The sequence below is a fragment of the Vidua macroura genome, chromosome 15 (assembly GCF_024509145.1).
Source record: "Vidua macroura isolate BioBank_ID:100142 chromosome 15, ASM2450914v1, whole genome shotgun sequence".
Classification (NCBI taxonomy): domain Eukaryota; kingdom Metazoa; phylum Chordata; class Aves; order Passeriformes; family Viduidae; genus Vidua; species Vidua macroura.
In genome coordinates this window covers 18,697,434-18,716,279 of record NC_071585.1, presented here as the reverse complement: position 1 = coordinate 18,716,279, position 18,846 = coordinate 18,697,434, and the positions used below count along the sequence as shown (strand labels likewise).

The following is an 18,846-nucleotide window of genomic DNA, read 5'->3' as shown; positions in this document are numbered from 1 at the left end:
GCAGTGGCCCTGATGCTGGCACCTCCGCGGCCTCCAGGGCGTGCCCGTGCGGGTTCCCTCCTGATCCAGAGCCCCTGGAACAGAGAGAGGCCAGCGCCAGGAAAGCAGCGTGCCTCACGCCGAGCTTTGGGCTCGGGGCGTTCCTCAGCTGCCCGCAGCCCTGGGCTCCGTGCCCGCCTGTGCCAGGGCTGCGGGCAGGCAGCGACGCCCCGGCAGGATTCCTCGTGTCGGGCACAGCCCTGACCCACCGTGCCAGCGGCTGCAGCCCCGCAGGGCAGAGCTGCAGAGCTCACGTGTGGGGTGCAGCACAGGGGGAGTTCTGGCGTGGGGGCCCCGTCCCTGGTGCCACGGAGGACCCTGCCCGCCCGCGGGCCCTGCTGTGCCCCGCAGCGCCGGAACCGGCTGCGTGAATTATCCCCGGGATACAAAAGTTATTCTCCTCCCCCAGCTCCTCCTGCCTCCATGACCTAGTTACCGGCTCAGCACATGCACGAAGCCACGGGAGAGAAAAACACATTTCTATTTGAATGAGAAAAGTTGATTACTATTTTAAGCCCCTTATCACGTAAAAGCATTTCGAGCTCAAACACCCCACTCATCTCTCACTGTGAGGTAACCATAAAGGCTTCTCCCTCCTCATCCCGCAGCTTGACAGCCCCGGAGTCGCAGGCAATTAAAATCCCTTTGCGTGTCTCTGGTGTACCTGCTGTAGTCGCTGTGTAGCCTCTGCTCAGACCTGAAACAGCAACTCCTCTTCTTTGGAGGAGGCTCTATAGGTTGTTTTACCCCGCTGCTGCAAGGTGAGTATTTCAGATGGATTAATTTAATTTATTCAATGCCAACTGATTTACTGCCTTGCTTTGGGACAGAGGCAAGAAAAGCCCCAGTGCCAGTAAAGTGGTGCAGATAAAATGCTGATTCTTTTCCCTGTGCTTTAGAAGGAAGCTGCAGCTTTTCCACTGAGCCCTCGCTGGGAAGGTTACAAATATGCTGGAGATACCGATCCTTGGCTTCCGAGGATCAGGACCTGCATCTCTGCAATGCTTGGATGGGGCAGGTGTGGCACTGCTGTGGGGCCCAAGTGCTGCCCTGAGCCATGGGGGCACTGCTGTCGCTCTCTGAGGAGGGGCAGCAGCTCTCAGGCTGCCCTGAGGAGTCCAGGGAAGGAGCTGAGATGAGGGATGGGGTCCTTTGGGACAGAGGGACTCAACTTTTACAGCTCTAGCTTAGGGAGAGCTCTTAGACCTGCCCCAGTTCCAGCCCTTCCCTGCAAGCTGCTCAAATCGAGGTCAGGCTTCAATTAAAGGTGAGCACGAAGTTTCCTCCCCTGGGACTTCAGCACATGTGTAAAATATGAGCAATGCTTCAATTGTTGATTAAAGGAGGTATATTTTATATTCAAGTACTCCCAAATATCAGGGCCTTTACTGGGCTACACAGGGGCTCAGGCTGCAGGAAGAACTTCAGAGCCAGGCCAAGCCTGAGCTCTGTGGTCACCCGTGCGGGGCCAGCAGCTCTGGGACCCCCGAGAGCAGCTGTGGCACTGTGAAGTCAGGCTTGTCCCGGAGCGGCAGGCCAGACCTAGAGGGCAGGAGCAGGCACCAGAGTTTAGATTATGTTTTCCCGAGTGCCTAACGAAAGCCCCTCAGCGCCGGCTGCGTCCCGCGGCTCGGCTGGAGCCCGCGGTCCCCTGCGAGGGCAGGGGGGCGAGCAGCCGTCCCCAGGCTCCAGCAGCCTGGCGGGTGTGTCCCCTGTCGGGCTGGGCCCCGATGGGGCAGGGCTGAGCCCGGGGCTCACCCTTTGGCCGCGTGCTGGCAGCAGCACGGCCGAGTCCCGGGCAGCCCTCGCTCCTCTCGGGGCACGTCCCTGCCCGCAGGCTCGGGGGCAGCCGGGTGGCACGGGGGTGCTGTCTCAGGGACAGGCAGCACTTTAACAGAGAATCTGTGCAAAGAGCACAGGGGAAGGGCCCCTCAGCCCCACAGCGCTGCTCCCATTGCCCTCTGACGTTCCCAGAGAAGCAAAGCAGTTTCCAGTCGCTCCTGCTTTCCCCAGGGCGCTGCTGGGGATATTTCCGGCTGAACAAACGTGTTCTCCCCTACAGCCTCTGTTTGTGTTTGCTCTCCCCAGCAGCTGCACATCTGTTCCGTGGGCAGTGGGCGTGTGGAGCCCAGCAGCAGCGATGTCCCTGTGCCCCGTCCCTGCAGAGAGGGAGAGCAGGACCCTGCACCTGGACGAGGTACACGGCATTTCTGGCAGCTAGAACACAGTCCACAAAATATGCCAGGGAATGAAACGTTTTTGTTCCTTTTGCAGTGCTCCCAGCCGTTAGTCAAGGTTAAAGCCTCTCCAGCCCCACTCCTAACGCCACTGGGGGACCCCCTCTCCCCTCTGCTCCCCCTGCAGAGGCGCTCCTGTGGGAGCAGGGGAAGGCAGGGAGCTCTGCCTGGAAAAGAGGGAAGCTCTGTGCACGTGCCAGCGTGTGACACCCAGCGTGTGACACCCAGCATGTGACACCCAGCATGTGACACCCAGCGTGTGACACCCAGCATGTGACACCCAGCGTGTGACACCCAGCGTGTGACAGCAGGAGCAGCCGGGGTGCGCTTGGTGCTTCTGATGTGCTTTGAAAGCTGTGTACAGATTCAAATCAGCCACAGCAATGGGCACAGGTGCACGGTACTAATTCTATATTGCAATTTCATTCAGATAAATTACTCCTGTGAGTTCCTAATAAAGGCACATGTTGGCTTGTGTCAGAATCAGTGAACAACTCTGATAACAGGAGCAGCTATTTTTAGTTTGGTGTTATCCTAGTTCAGCCTCCCATCAAGTTGTATTAAATGTGGAAGATACAAATTGGATCCATGCTGGGTGTTCATTTCCTTCAAAGCATTCCTGTGGCATCTCCTGTGCTTGGCAGGGTGGGTGGGATGAGGGGGTGGCTGGGAGCGGGTTATTTGTCAGGGCTCAAGCAGCACTTGTCACTCCGCGCTCTAGCTGCTGTGGGAGCGTTAATTAGCGGAGCGAGCGGCAGCCCCAGTAAGGAGCACAGCAACGGCACCGGAGCCGCGGTGGAGCAGCGTTCCCTGCGGGCAGCGCCCCGAGGGACGCGCCTGGCGCTGCCCGGGGACGGGGGAGGCGTTCCCTGCGTGCACATCCCGCTGGGACGGGGGGGACGCAGGGCTGGGGATGGGTGGCCGGGGGCACAGCAGTGTCCGTGCCCCGCCCAGGTGTCCCAGAACGCCAGGGTGGTTTGGGATGGAGGGACCTTGGGGCCCCCCGCATTCGGCCGTGCCACGGCAGGGACGCGTCCCACTGTGCCAGGCTGCCCCCAGCCCCGTCCAGCCCGGCAGGGCACTGCCAGGGAAGTGGGGAGCCATGCCCTGCCCCTCCTGGGTATCAGCACGCAGCTGGGTTTATTCCCATGCAGTCCCAAGCCTTTCCAAGGGGACTTCGCTGTGGATTTGGGATTTGGGATGCTGTGTGGGAGGCACAGGATCAAAGTCCTGATCTGTTCCAGACTACAGCAGCTTTTTGGAGACTTCATTTCATAATCTCAATGGTTACCATTTGGAATTATATGATATAAAGTTTCATTTTCTCCCAAAGCAACTTAAGTGAGGGGAAATGCAATGCAAACACAGGAAAACCCATTTCCCCCTTAGTTTAGAGCACAGAGAATGAGCTTGATAATGATTCTTGAATTCAATTTCACTCACTCTTCCAAAATTTTAGATTTTATTGACTAATAGTTGCTTTGACATTAAGGGCACTGCTGCAAAAAACTCAATCTATTTCTACCAATTTTTCTTTGTGGAAAAATTCTATTTCAGCTCTTCATTATTTGAAAGTGATTTGCAGAAAAAGTGCTATTAGGAAAATGAGGCTGATGGCACTTGAGGTGAGTTGAACACGCTGTTAAGCAATCAGAAATTAGTGTAAGTTTCTTTCATTTGGCTTCATTTGCTGTGGATCAAGTTTGATACTAATGATAAAAACCAGATCAAGCTTTTAAAAATATTGAGTAGTTTCTGTGCCATGAAACTAAAGCAGAGAAACAAAACTTTGGATATTTTATTTTTCTGATTTAAATTGGAATAATTTTAATAATTCTATTGTCTAATCAAGCTAAAGTGTGGTCTTGTCTGAGAAGAAAAATCGGAAGCTGCTGCTACAGCTTTATATTTATATTTTTATATTTATATATATTTTAAGAATATATATAAATATATAAATAAATAGATAACAATGCTATTATATTATTATACATAATATAATATAATATAATATTATAATATAATAATATTATAATTATATTATATTATATTATATTATATTATATTATATTATATTATATAAATAATATAATACATAATACATAATATATATAATATATAGAATATATATTATATTATTTATTATAATATTGTACATTATATTATTATTATTATTATAAATATAGAAATAATTATATATAAATATAAAAATATATATTTATATTTATTGCACAACAGCAATAAACATATAATAAAGAAGGAGGAGAGGGAAAACATTTGCAAGATGCTGGAGTGCCCAGGAATGTTCCTGAAACGTCGCTGCTTGGATGCTCCTCCAGGGGGGTTGGCTGCAGCAGGAACGCCCAGTGGACCACTTTTGCCTCAGAAAGCAACGGCTGTTTGCGGGTTAAGGATCGTTTTCTGCTTTCTCAAAAGCCTTTGGCTGTGCTGTGCAGGCGTGAGCCCTGCCTGGGTGTTTGCAGCCTGTGCTGCCCCAGCTCCTCTCCCGTCACGCAAGGCCAGCGCCAGGGACGGCAGCTTGGCCCCAGGTCTCGCTCCTCTGGGCACGTCCTGCCTGTCTGGGACGCTCTGGGTGCTGGAAGGTTCTGGGGGCTGCTGAGGAGCTGCTAACCCTAACCCTAACCCTAACGCTAACCCTAACCCTAACCCTAACCCTAACCCTAACCCTAACCCTAACCCTAACGCTAACCCTAACGCTAACCCTAACCCTAACCCTAACCCTAACCCTAACCCAAACCCTAACGCTAACCCTAACCCTAACCCTAACCCTAACCCTAACCCTAACCCTAAGCCTAAGCCTAAGCCTAACCCTAACCCTAACCCTAACCCTAACCCTAACCCTAACCCTAACCCTAACCCTAACCCGGCAGGAGTGCGAGCGCTCGGGGCACACTCGGGATGGAGCCACAGCCCAGCTCCTTCCTGCCACGGGGCCCGGGCAGAGGGAGCCCCCGAGGGGGGCAGGCAGCAGGCTGGTTCAGAGAGGGCTGCAGGTGAAGCACAACATCGGGTTCATGCTCACATTCCTCACCCAAGACAGCCAAGTGCTGAGGGATTGCTTTGCCTTAGTTTCCTTCCCACCCTTCTGTCAGATGTGATGGGACAGGAATTCTTCCATCTCCTCCCTCAGTGTAAAACAAAATGTACTTTGATTTGAGAATGGGATGTAATTTTAACTAGGATAGTGGAAAGCATGTCACTAGTGTAACAGCTGTAAAATTAGAAGGAAAGAAAACCCCTAAGAGACAGGAAAATAGCTGCTATTAAAGGGATAGAATAATCTTACCCTGTGATGGTGTTCTGCAGCTTGAAGCAGCTCTTCAGCTGGTGTCTGTCAAACCCTATCAGGATGGAAGGTGACATTATGAAGTCTCCAGATGTATTTTCATGTCATTTAGCTGATTTGTGTCATTTGATGAATGCCATGTTTGGAAAATCAATGTTCCTCACTGTGTGTCCTCTTGTGCTTTGCCAGCATCGAAGTTCTGTGCTGGAGGCAACAGCAGAGGTTTGTGACAGTGGTGACTTGATGAGACCCTCTCCCCCTGGTGACAACCCCTGTTCACTGCCCAGCAGGCTTGGGGTGAAAATCGATGAGATCCACGCAGGTACACAAGGTGAGCCTTCAGTTTTGTTTGCTAACATCTCTGCTATTTCTAAGCCATGGGGAGAGGAGCAGAATGAAGTGCCAGTGAGGGGCGAGGGCCCAGCTCCTGTTCTGCCGCTGGCACTCAGAGCAGGGGAGGGCTGGTGGCTCCTGGTGCGAGGGGCAGAGCTCAGCCCAGGGCTGGGCAGCCCCAGGGCAGGGCAGCCCCAGGGCAGGGCAGCCCCAGGGCAGGGCAGCCAAGGCACCAGCCCAGCCCTGGCCCCCAGTGCTCCCCTCTCCCCTGAGGCTGAGCACAGCTCTGGCCCCTGGCTCCGGGGAATGTTCAGCAGTGCTGAGCTGCACCCACAGCTGCTGGGTGCTGGGGTGAGGGCTGGGCTCTGCCTGCACCAGCCACTCCAGTGCAGTGCCAGGGGGGCATTTGATCTTGGCAGATGAATGCCATAATTAGTCCTGTGAAGGTTTAAATAAGTTTGTACAATAAGCTGACTTGGAGAGGAATTTTTAAGAGTTCTATTTTAGCTCCAGATGCAAAGTTCAATGGCTTTCCTGATGACCCAACTTAATGCCTGACTTGTTTTGTAAAAAAATCCCCATAAAAATACCATTTAAAAGCTAATTCCTAAATACTTGTATCAGGAATGCTGTTTGATCACAGATAACATGTATTAAGTAATAATAGTGTGCAGCTCTGGGCTGGCTGACTTTCAACACACCAGTGGTGGGTGGAGGATTTTAACAGCATCGCTTGAGCTGTGCTTAACAGTCAAGACCACATCTACTGAAGAAAATACGCTCCATTTAAATAGTCCAAATGAATAGATTTTGTCCCTTATTGTAATTTAACTGAAGTTTTGAAATGTGTCTTTGTTATTCCGAAAAGGGAGAACAGTATCAATAACTCAGAAATGTGACATTGCGTAATTAAGCATATTTCTGGCTGTATCCATCTATCTAGCTGTCTATCAAACCCCGCAGCTTTCCTTCCCTGGAACAGCAGAAGGCTGCCAGTGCTTTCCACGCCAACGTGTTGGAAACCTTGGCTGGGCCCCTGCCATCGTAAGCTGGTGGGTGGGAGGGAAGGCACAACAAATTTGGTACCGTGGCTTTACTGCCAGAGAACTGAAGAAGACGAAGTTTGTCAGCCCACTTTTGGGGAAAATAACCCGAAGATATTTAGAAGAAGCGAATTAAAATTCATCATCCTCACCTGCTTCTTGCGGGGAGGTGTTTCCCACCCCTGGAGCCGAGCTCTCCTGGCAGCTGGGGGGTGCAGAGGGGGCAGAGGTGCCTCGCTGCCGTTTCTGGAGCTGCAGCACCAAGGGCGTCAGTCACATCCTGGTGAGGGAGCATCACGTGGGAAACGCCGACTTCCAGAGAGCTTTTAGTGGCAGGTGCAGTTCTGGTTCTGAGGCTGAGTGGGATGAAAGCACAGCCTGATTCTGGGTCACAGGTGCTGGGTGCAGAGCAGCTGCAGTGGTGTCTCCACGAGCATCCCTTGTCAGCCTCTGCTGGGGCCCTGCTCACGCCCTGGGCTGGGGGTGGAGATGGTTCAAAGAGCTGCTGAAAAGGTTCAAGTGGGCTAGGGTTTATGAGGAAATAGGAAAGAAAGTCTGTGTTGCGTGGCTGAAGGATGACTTAAGGGGCAGTATGACTCTTGCTGAGCATTTTGAGGCTACAAACACCAAGGCTGGAAGGTCCATGCAGCGCATCGCAGGCAGACTTGCCGAGAGTAACATGAGGATATCTGGAAAAAGGAAATTTCAAATGCTGCTGAGACTGCTTGATCAGGCTTAGGTGTGAAGGAAAACCCAAGTCTAACGGCCTGGAGATGACAGGGATGTCTGAGAACTGTGGAGACCCTTTTTTGATCTCCAGAGTTTTGATTCCCTGAGTCTTTGCATGGAGAGCTTCCACTCTCAGAAAGGTGGCCAGCTCTCCCTTCCCTGGTGGAATGGGGATTATTCTGAGTTAGATCCTCTGAAGGTAATGCAGATCAGGCTGAAAGGTTGGATTTAGTCTGGGTTTTTTTTTCTGAAGCCAATGGGATTTTTCCATTGCATTCCAAGGCTCTGGCATTAAACCTGCTGTGGGCCCTTCCCTTAAGCAGTTTGAATTTTTCCCTTCTTTTTCCTTAAATCTCTCCAGCCCCCAGGGAGCCTCGCTGCACGTTTCCCACGTCCCCTTCCCAGTCTGCAGGCCCTCAGGGGTGCAGTGCCTGCCCCTCGGTGCCCAGCGCCGCCCTGCCCGGGCAGCAGCAGTGCCTGGCTGCCAGCCTGGGCCAGAGCAAGGGCTGGGCAAGAAAAGCCTGTGCTGTGACACAGGGGGCAGAAGGAGGTTTCTGCTGGTTTCTGTGCAGCTGAAATTGGATGTATTTCTGTATTTCTGTTGTCTTTAGAAAAATGAAGCTCCCGGTAGCAATCCTGTGCCTGCACAGAATTGTCAGCAGATTACTTTGGTTCCAGGGCGTTGGTGCCATTTTTCCTGAGCTGTCCATAAGGTGAGCAGTGAATTTTCCGTGCCCGGTCGAGGTGCTGAGATCCAAATCTGTCCTGGGAGCAGTGTCTCTGACAGCCCTTTGGTGGTGACAGAGCTGTGGGAAGGAGAACCCGAGCTGATGGAGCTGATGGATCCTGCACGGCCAGCCCGACCCCGCTGCCATCCACCCCCATTCCCTCCTGTCAGATGCTCAGTTACAGTGACAGGGTCCCAGACTCCCAAAGATCTCTGTTTAGTCTTGGAAGATTAAAGGGTGGCAACTATTTTCAATATGATTATCATCATTATCTCTGGGAGATTTTATACTTCAGAAGTCAAAGTCATAATAGCCCAACTCACTGCAATTATTTGCAAATTGCCTTAATGGATTTTCCAGAAGCTCTTTTGGCACTTTCTAATTTATTTATTTGCTGAGCCAATAACACGTTAAAATGCTAAAATGTCTCAGAACCTCCATGAAGCCAGTCTGGTGGGAGCTTGCATGGACATTGCCAGCAGCCCCTCTACCCACGAGTGACTCCACTCTGTTGCTGTTAAAATACCTCTTGGTTCTCTCTCCGATAACACATCTTGAAGGACTTCTCCTTTCTTGGTTGAAACCAAAGAGAATTTGTTCACGTTGCAGTAATTCTCCATGCTGATGGAAATGCTTATGAAAACATGGACTTAAACCAACAGAAAGAAATATTCAGACACGAAAAATCGTTTCTCAAAAAATGTGATTTTTTTTCCTAGATGCGCGTTTTAACGAGGAATTGTTGATGTGCCAAGGGCTGGAAACGCTGCAGGATCAGGAGCAGGGAGGGCTGCCTGTCCCCTGTCTCTGCTGCAGGAGCCTGCAGTCCCCCAGAGCAGCTGGGCACAGGTGGTGAACGCGGCTCTTTGGATCCCAGCCCCATCTGTTCCCTTCCTTCTTGTCCCTAACGCTGAGCAGGGAGCAAGAGCCACGGTGCCCTGTGCATCACACTGAAACCAGCCCAGAGAGCTTCTGGAACGCGCTCAGCCAATTGTTCCAGAGCAATTTACAGAGCCAGAGGTACGGAGCAGTAATTGTGAGTAATGAGGAAACCACGGCAAAAATGGTAAATAGCTTGCAGACATTTTGGGAACAGAAAATGAGGCTAAATTCATTGAATAAATTAATTGCTATGGATTATTCTTCTAGCTTTAATCTGCAGCCTGCTGAAGGAAGTCTGTGTAAATGGCAAAGCTGGTCCACAGCTTTCATGTAGAAATGGGGCTGCTTCCTGCTGAACAGAAGAGAAAAGAGGCTGGAAGGGAATTTGCCAGGTTTTAAAAGCGTGTCTTGCTTGTATTGCAATGTTCACCTTCAGTTTTACTTGCCCTTTGGGAGGGGGCAGTTTTACAATCCCATTTTATTAGTGAGCAGCAGATGGAGGTCCTGCAGGGAGGAGAGGTGGTTTTTTCCCAAGGCCACGTTGTCTCTGGCAGAATCCAAGTTGCAGCTTGGGATTTTGCAGTTCCTGGATGATGCTTGTGATATTTTTCTCTTTGAAGACTTCCCCTTCCTGCAAAAAACATCTGTGCTGGGGGCTGAACAAAACAACCCTGAGCAGATTTGAGACTTTACCAGTGAAAATGTAGAGAAAAAGAAGGAATGAGGAACCACATCCCTCAGCCTGTTTTAGAAGATCAATTCTAGTAAGGAGGAATTATATTTTAAGAACCTGACAGATTGTCTCAGATTTACTATCTTGGAGGCCAGCAGTGAAGGTGAAGTATTTTTCTGTCAGGATTACGATTGCCTGACAGGGTCTTACCGTTACCAGGAGAAATGACCCTGATTTGGAACAGATCTGTTCATTTGTAAGCAGCTGTTGCTTTTTAATAGCACTACTCTTTCTTACAGCTATTAGTAGTAATAAAAATAAGACTAAGGCCTGTGTCTTTACTTGCATGAAATTTGTGATTTAAAATGAAGCTTAGAGAGCCTTGTAGATCAATCCTGGGATTTTATAAGCTGCTGTTGGTGATTTATGTGGGTGGAGACCACAAAACCTACCCAAGTTCTGTGCACGAGCCGTTTGTCAGGTTTTAGCTTCTGGCAGCCTGGTTTTTTTGTCCCTCCTCGATCTCGTGCCTGCAGCAGCATCTGGGAGCTTGGAGTGTCTGGTGCCAGCTCAGGAGTGTCTGGTGCCAGCTCAGGAGTGTCTGGTGCCAGCTCAGGACCAGCTCTGTGCCGCTAACGGGGCTCGGGGCAGGGTCCTGGGCTCAGCTCTGTGCCCTGACACCCTGCGGGGAGGCTGCAGCTCTGGCCGTGCTGGCTCTGACATCCCAGCTCTGTTAGCTGGGGCACTGAGCAGCCCCAGGAGCTCTCCTGGTCTGGCCCCAGGCCCAGGTGAGCTGCAGAGCAGCAGGGAGGAGCTGGGAGGCCGAGCTGCTGCTGGGAGTTGTGCTGAGTGGAGCAGTTACCCCGTCTGCCTTCATCATATCCGCTCAGTTTATCAAAATAGATTTTTCCCCTCCATTTGGTGAGGTTTAATAGAGCAGAACAAACGTGCAGATGTTAACACTGCCCACGAGGTGGGTGGCAGGAGGTGCAGTTAGCTCAGCTCAGCAGAGCCCAGGCTCTGGCTCTCCCACGCACGAGGTGACCCCGAGGATGCCCTGGCACACCTGAGCCCGGCGTGGGGAGCCTGCTGTGCCAGGAGCACGTCCCACCTGCAGGGCACGTGCAGGGATCGGGGTTTGCTCCTGCAGGGGACTCTTCATTCTCCTTTTCTGTTTCAAACATTGACCGAGAATCAAACTTCTGCCTTCCCTTGAAATGACAGCAACATAAAGAAATCAAAATACGTGTCTTTTCAGGACGTGCCCGAAGCCATAAAAAGGGTTGTATGCAAAATCAGACTAGATAAATCAGAATCCTTTTCTCCACGTTTGGGAAGGTTAAACCTCCAGCAGCAATGGCAGCAACACATTGTGCTCCATTTTGCAGACATAATGTCAGTCTTTTATTTTAATATACAATGCAGTTCACCCTAAATTACATTTTCTTCTTTTAATTTATTTTCATGAAAATGATAGCATGGCATAAATCATCTTGTGGAGGTTGCTGGGTTATTTGCATTTCAGAGGTTGATTTTAACTTTGTATTGTAAAGGAATTTGCAGCCGAGAAGCTCTGGGAGGCATTAACTTGCAGTGGTGGTGGTTCTCCAAAGGTGATGAATGATGTTCATTTGGCTTAGGACAAACAGCCCCCAGTTTGTGTCTTTCTGAAAAAAGCTTGTCAGAGACAAAGAGTGAAAGCCAGTGAGTGATGCTTTCATCTCTGGAATGAATCCCTCCTGGAAAAGCAGGGTGTTGGGGAAAGGCAGCTGTTCAGCACCATTCCTGCAGTGAACCTCTGCCCCTGGAGGGGGTCACTCACTCTGTGCCTCCCCAGAAGGAGGGGTTGGAGGAGTTCAGGGGGGGCTGAGGGGCTGCCCCTGCTCCAGCCAGGGGGATCCTCACGGGGTCCTGCTGCTGCTCTGCCTGGGCTTGGTGCTGCTCCCCGTTACAGCACTTGTCTAATGCCACCTGACAGAGGGCAACTGGAAGCCTGGAAGACTTTAATGAGTCTTCAGATGTCTATTTTCTGCTAAGAAACGTGGCAAGAAGCTCTATCTTAAATTCAATATAGCATGGAATGCTCAGGGAATGAAACAGCGGAGTAAAACCTATTTTATTAGCGATGAACTGAGGCTGCACATGAAAGAACCCTTTAAATATCTGACATGTTAAATGCATTATTTTCCCTTCAGGAGAGAAGGAGTCAAAGGGACGGGGCTGATGAACTGTGCTCATTAACCTGAGTGATGGGAATGGTATCGAGCCGGCGCTGTGCAGACTTCAAACACGGCTCCTGCCGGCTGGGCTTGGAGCCCTGCTCGGAAAAAAAGTGGAATTCCTTCAGCCACTGATGCAGGGTCTGCAGCGAGAGGCTCATCTGCAGGTGGGTCAGGAATCCAAACGGGTCAGAGCTGAAAACAAAGCAGAGAAGCACGCCCGCAGAGGGGCTGGAGAGTGTCAAAGCCAGCCCTGCTGCAGGGGACCTGCTGCAGGAATGAGTCCTCTGCTCCTGAACAGGGACACATCCACAGCTCTCTGAAACATGGGGAATTCGCTTCCTGCTCCATTAGCACAAAATCATGGAATGGTTTGGATTGGGAGCCACCTTGAACCCCATCCCATCCCACCCCCTGCCATGGCAGGGACACCTCCCACTGTCCCGGGTGCTCCCAGCCCCATCCAGCCTGGCCTTGGGCACTGCCAGGGATCCAGGGGCAGCCCCAGCTGCTCTGGCACCCTGTGCCAGGGCTGTGTTTTGTGTCAGAGGTTTTGTTTTGGATAAATGTGTTACAGGGAGTGTTGTTGCCCATTTTAAGCAGGAGCAGACACATTACACCCAGAGCTGCAGGAGAGTGTCAAAGCTCAGCTCAGCGGTATCTGAATGCACTGCCCATATTTTAGACAAAAACGTAATGTTCTAACATGTCTTAACATTCTACATACCACTGGCTGCCTCTAAAATTGATTCACGAGGTTGCCACAAAGGCAAGGATTCTGAAATGTGTAGATGAGCCCGTGTACATCGCTGTGTGCATGGCTCACAGGCAGTGAGGAGCAGCGTCAAACCCAGCAGTGCCCGTGGCCAGGGAGGGGCAGGGCAGTTTAGCTCACCCTGTAAACCAGTGCCCCTCTCTGTTCTGGCACAGCCATATAGTCCACAGGTCACTGTGCAGCATTCACAGAGGTGTTCTTTTCCTATTTTTCTAATTTATTTTTAAGGTAGAATTAACATGCACTGAACTGCCGTAGATGCAATTTCTGCTGCCCGGGGCTGTTGCACTTCAGCCTTTGATGCGATCAGCTCTTGCAGACTCAGCTGCTTGGAGCTGGTCAGTGCTGGGGTTTCACAGGCATTGGAGCTGCTGGGAGCGATTGTGTGTGATGGAGGGGGCGCTTTCTGCAGTCACTCAGTGCTGGACAAGTGCCCGGCAGGGAGCCGGGGAAGGGCCCTGCTCCATCCCCGGGGGCTGCAGAGGCACCGCAGGATTCCCACCAGCCACTGGATGGATTCCTGGCCGACATCAAGCGTGATCAGTCCTGCAGTCAGAGCTCGGAGAATCTGGTGGTGCTTCTCCCTGTCCTGCCCTGTCACCGGGGTTTGGTGCGTGGCTGCAGCAGCTGGGGGAGGATGGAGGAGCAGATCCTGCCCTGGGCAGGAGCTGAGAGCCACAGGTACTGCTGGGGGTGGCCGGTGTGTGCCAGAGGAGCTGGGACAAACCAGGTAACCCTGGAACTCTCTGTTAACTCCCATGAAAACAGGCACAGGCATCTCAGCCTGCCGGAATAGGAACTTCACAGCGATCATTTGAAGTATGCATACGAATATATTTTAATCTAATGCCATTACAAAGAGGTTGTCATCCACCCCATTTCACCTTTTCTAAATGAACTAAACCATGAAGATGCTTGAAAGTCACCGGCCTCTGGATTGTACTTGGAGGTGTATTGGAAGGAAGGAGTTACAGCTTATGAGATCCAGTTTTTCCTAGAGAAGAAATCTGTGAGGGTGGAGCCCTGGCACAGGTGCCCAGAGCAGCTGTGGCTGCCCCTGGATCCCTGGCAGTGCCCCAGGCCAGGCTGGACACTGGGGCTGGGAACACCTGGGGCAGAGGGAGGCGTCCCTGCCATGGCAGGGGTGGAACAAGGTGAATTTCAGGTCCCTTCCAACCCAAACCATTCTACATTCTAGGATTTCAGTCTCATTCCAGGCAGCCTGATGTCCTGCAAGTGCTGTGGGTTTTGGCCATCGCTCTTCAGGCGCTGTGGGATCCTCCAGCAGCAGTCTGCACGTGGTGCCCTGGCACACATAACACATCCCCCGCTGGCCGCTCACTGACTGATCCATTGGTCCGGAGCGCTAAAGCTGCCTCGGTGTAATTCAGTAAATAACTATCCGGTTATTTAGTGTATAAATGCCTCTAATTGATGTGGAAATGGGAGGCGTTTCCTCCCATTCCTTAAAGAAAACATGGTGTGAATTATCACTTAACATTCGCGGAAAAGGCAGATTTCAAGCAGCATAACACAATAAAAGGAACAAATTTTTCTCTGTGTGAGCACGCAGATTTTCCCTACTTGCAGTTTAATGAAATGCTGGGGTCTTGAAATTTCTGTGAGGCTTGAAAGTGGTACAGGTTGTCTGAAGAAAAATTGGGGGTTGTTTTTAGAGTTTTTAAAACAGATTTCTGCTGCTTTCTGCTGATTTGTGTCCCTGGAATCTCAGCTGGTGTCCAGCAGAGTCTGGTGGCAGTGCAGCCGTGTCCCTGGCTGTCCCCAGGTGCCCCCAGGTGTCCCCGGGCTCGCAGGTGTGCAAGGGCTGAGCCTGGGCAGGGCACCGGGAGCGGGGCTGGGGCTGCGCCTGGAAGGGGCCGGGAAGTGCTGGGAGCTGCTCTCGGTTCCTCATTTCCCCCGAGGTGATGGAGAGCCCCGGGAAGGGCAGGTCCTGCTGGGACCCCGCCTGAGTTACGACGCGTCCGAGTGGCTTGGGGCAGCAACAAATGTCTTCTAAGCTAAAGAGGCAATGAAGTGATGAAACGAGCAAAAACCAGCCCAAAACGTTGATCAGTGCACGTGGCACAGGTTCTGTGAAGCCCCCGTTTGTTTGTTTTGATAGCAGAGCTGGAATGTGGCTTTTGTCTCTTTCCCCCTTTATCCCTGCCTTGCACAGTAGCGGCTTCCTTAACTAGGGAAACAGAAGTTTCAAAGAGAAGACTAATTCCTTGCCAAGGCGTTCTCCACACCTGGAGTTTGGAGCCCCTTTTGGTAACAGCCCTAATTTTTTTTTTTTTTAAATTGTGTTCCAGCTGCAATTCCTGCATAATGTCCAGAGGAGTGAGGGTAGAGTTTAAGAAGAAATCTCTGCAGTAACACAGGGAGAAACACAGCCTGATAACTCCTGACAGATTGATGGCTCCTTCCTTCACCTAAATCTTTCTAGATTAGCACGTCCATTTCCTTTTCATGGATATGTTTGTTAGCACTGCATGATCTAGCCTAATCTGTGTGGGAAGTTCTTTATCCAGGGGCTGTGGGGCATTTATACCATTCACTTGTCACCAAGAATAATGGAGAGGACAGGTAAGATAATTCCAACTGTATTAAGGGCTGAGAGATGACTGTTTGTGTTTTGGTAATGGGACACTCAGAATGAAGGATCTGAAATGGTTTTGTAACATATTTGCTGAAAACACCCATTTTAAATGGATTTCATTCCTTTTATTCCTCTGTTTCATGAGGGTGCCCTGCCTTCATGAGGGTTGCTCTGGCAGAAGGAGACATCAATTGCCACTTGGGGGTGGCCCAAGAGACTTGTGAGGAAAGATGTGAGTGCCTGGGAGTGTCCTGCTCACTGTGGTTTGCTGCAAGCAGGCCCAAAGCGTAGGGCCCCAGTCCCTCTGCTGTGACGGGGACACGGCGTTGGGCAGGGGGACTGTCCTGGGCAGGGGGACTGTCCTGGGCAGGGGGATGTCCCTGGGCAGGGGGGATGTCCCTGGGCAGGGGGACTGTCCTGGGCAGGGGGACTGTCCTGGACAGGGGGGATGTCCCTGGGCAGGGGGGATGTCCCTGGGCAAGGGGATGTCCCTGGGCAGGGGGGCTGTCCTGGGCAGGGGGGATGTCCCTGGGCAGGGGGACTGTCCTGGGCAGGGGGATGTCCCTGGGCAGGGGGACTGTCCTGGGCAGGGGGACTGTCCTGGACAGGGGGGATGTCCCTGGGCAGGGGGGATGTCCCTGGGCAAGGGGATGTCCCTGGGCAGGGGGGCTGTCCTGGGCAGGGGGGATGTCCCTGGGCAAGGGGATGTCCCTGGGCAGGGGGGCTGTCCTGGGCAGGGGGAATTGGGCAGGGGGGATGTCCCTGGGCAGGGGGATGTCCCTGGGCAGGGGGATGTCCCTGGGCAGGGGGATGTCCCCGGGCAGGGGGATGTCCCTGGGCAGGGGGGATGTCCCCGGGCAGGGGGGATGTCCCTGGGCAGGGGGCTGTCCCTGGGCAGGGGGATGTCCCTGCGCAGGGGGAATTGGGCAGGGGGGATGTCCCTGGGCAGGGGGGATGTCCCTGGGCAGGGGGATGTCCCTGGGCAGGGGGGATGTCCCTGGGCAGGGGGACTGTCCTGGGCAGGGGGACTGTCCTGGACAGGGGGGATGTCCCTGGGCAGGGGGGATGTCCCTGGGCAGGGGGGATGTCCCTGGGCAAGGGGATGTCCCTGGGCAGGGGGGCTGTCCTGGGCAGGGGGGATGTCCCTGGGCAAGGGGATGTCCCTGGGCAGGGGGATGTCCCTGGGCAGGGGGAATTGGGCAGGGGGGATGTCCTGGGCAAGGGGATGTCCCTGGGCAGGGTGGATGTCCCTGGGCAAGGGGATGTCCCTGGGCAGGGTGGATGTCCCCGGGCAGGGTGGATGTCCCCGGGCAGGGGGGATGTCCCTGGGCAGGGGGATGTCCCTGGGCAGGGGGATGTCCCCGGGCAGAGGGGATGTCCCTGGGCAGGGGGGATGTCCCTGGGCAGGGGGGATGTCCCTGGGCAGGGGGAATGTCCCTGGGCAGGGGGAATTGGGCAGGGTGGATGTCCCCGGGCAGAGGGGATGTCCCCGGGCAGGGGGGATGTCCCTGGGCAGGGGGCTGTCCCCGGGCAGGGGGATGTCCTGGACACAGAGGCTGTTCCAGGAGCACAGGTGGGTGGCAGCTGAGCAGGGGCTCATTCCCAGCCCTCGGAAGGGGCTGATCTCCAGAGCCCTGTCCTGGTCCTTGTCCTGTGGCAGCTCCTTTGCAGGCCAGGCTGTTTCAGAGCTGCTGTTTCCTATGCAGGCACCGAAGGAGCCTTTCCTGCCATCCTGCTGCTTCGCCAGATGTTCTCCATTTGCTGCCTGTGCAGTGATTTCTCCTCTCTAGGCATCCTGTAACTGCCTTCATCTCGCTGATTTCACAGCACTCCCACGGCATCAAGAGCACTTTGAATTCTGGTCCCGTCCTCCAGAGCTCTCACAATCACTCCCAGCCTCCTGTCACCCACAAATGCTATCAGCATCTCCTCTGCTCCAGCCCAGAGGGAGCAGGAGCTCCCTGAGGTCCCCACAGCCTCTCATCTTCCCAGGGCACCCCAGTGCCCATCCTTGGGCTGGTGACGTTCAAGGCATTCATTCTGACCGTGTGAGATTTTACTCAGACTGTGCTTGCTGAGTTCCCCTTGAGTGTGTTTGAGGAGCACCTGCTGACCGTGGCACACCGTGTGTCACAGCCCTTGGTGATGGTCATTTGCCCCCCAGGACCTTCTCTCCTTCCACTTCCCTGACCAAGCCCTCCTTAAAGCTGCATTTCAGTTTTTATTATTTATTCTCAAGAAATGTATAAACCTCTGCTGGCTCTGTCTCCTGGGCCACCATCTAATCTTCCAGGTGATGACAACTTGATTGGTGAATAATAGATTCCAGTCTCTTCCCAGCTGCTGAATGGAGCTGTAATTTCTAAATGCATCCTTGAAGAAGGAGCAGAGCTTGTCCTTCTCCAGGGGTTGGTTTTTAATCAGCCCAGTTGTCTTTTCAACGTTGAAAACTTCTTTTCATTGTAATATGCAAAAAACCCAAACATGGAAATGAACCATTCACCTTGAATTAGTGTGCAGATTAGGGACCCAATGTTTTGGATGCTGCAGAAATCCTGTAAGTGATGTTCTCTGCTCTGGAAAACTTTAATATTAAGCAGGCAAGGTAAGCAACTGAAAAGACTGAAAACAGACACCAGGGGATTGAATGAATTGCTGAGGCATAGATCCGTGTCACGCTGGAGATTAAAAGTCAGTCTCTCTGAAACCCAGAAGAAAACTTTGCTGTTGCTCTGATCGCTTTTTTTGATGGGCTGTGGAAAACACAGAAAAATGAAACTGGTCCCTTGAAAACATTCCAAGTTGAAGAATGACATGAAATGTGATTTTTATAATTTCAAATATGGACATTTAAAAACTTCACTAAAATCCCAATAAGAACTCTCAGAATAGGTTTGGTGGGTTTTTTTGTTACTCTGTATTTGTACTTTCAATGCAGAAAGAACCTACTGATATACCTGTCTCATAACGTTAGCAAAAAGAATACTTGGAGAAAGCCGAATTTCATCTTCCTCCATTATTGTGGGTACCAGCAAAAAGTGGTTATGCATCACTTTTCCTTGATAGAATGAATTTATTTGTCCATTTCCTTTACTGGAGTGTCTGCTGGAACTGAAGCTGTTTGTTTTCACCTGCAGGGGTAAGACTGGAGAAACACTTTTGCAGCTGCAGGGAGCTCTGCAGGGCTGGGGGCTGTGAAGGGACCCCGAGCCGGGCTGGGCTGCAAAGGCAGGATGGGACAAGGATCCTCCTGCGTGGGTGGGGATGGAAATGTGTTGGCTA

The 18,846-nt window shown here is 52.1% G+C and overlaps 2 long non-coding RNA genes across 2 annotated transcripts; both read left to right on the top strand.

Annotated features, from left to right (window-relative positions):
- The first annotated feature begins 2,160 nt into the window (after positions 1–2,160).
- On the top strand, positions 2,161–8,376 carry LOC128814907 (uncharacterized). The gene is made up of 3 exons (XR_008439500.1): positions 2,161–2,236; positions 5,773–5,914; positions 8,300–8,376. It is a non-coding gene; the product is annotated as an uncharacterized LOC128814907 (long non-coding RNA).
- A 7,351-nt stretch (positions 8,377–15,727) lies between these two features.
- Positions 15,728–18,565, top strand: LOC128814906 (uncharacterized). Its single transcript, XR_008439499.1, has 2 exons — positions 15,728–15,796; positions 17,271–18,565. It is a non-coding gene; the product is annotated as an uncharacterized LOC128814906 (long non-coding RNA).
- Positions 18,566–18,846: the final 281 nt, after the last annotated feature.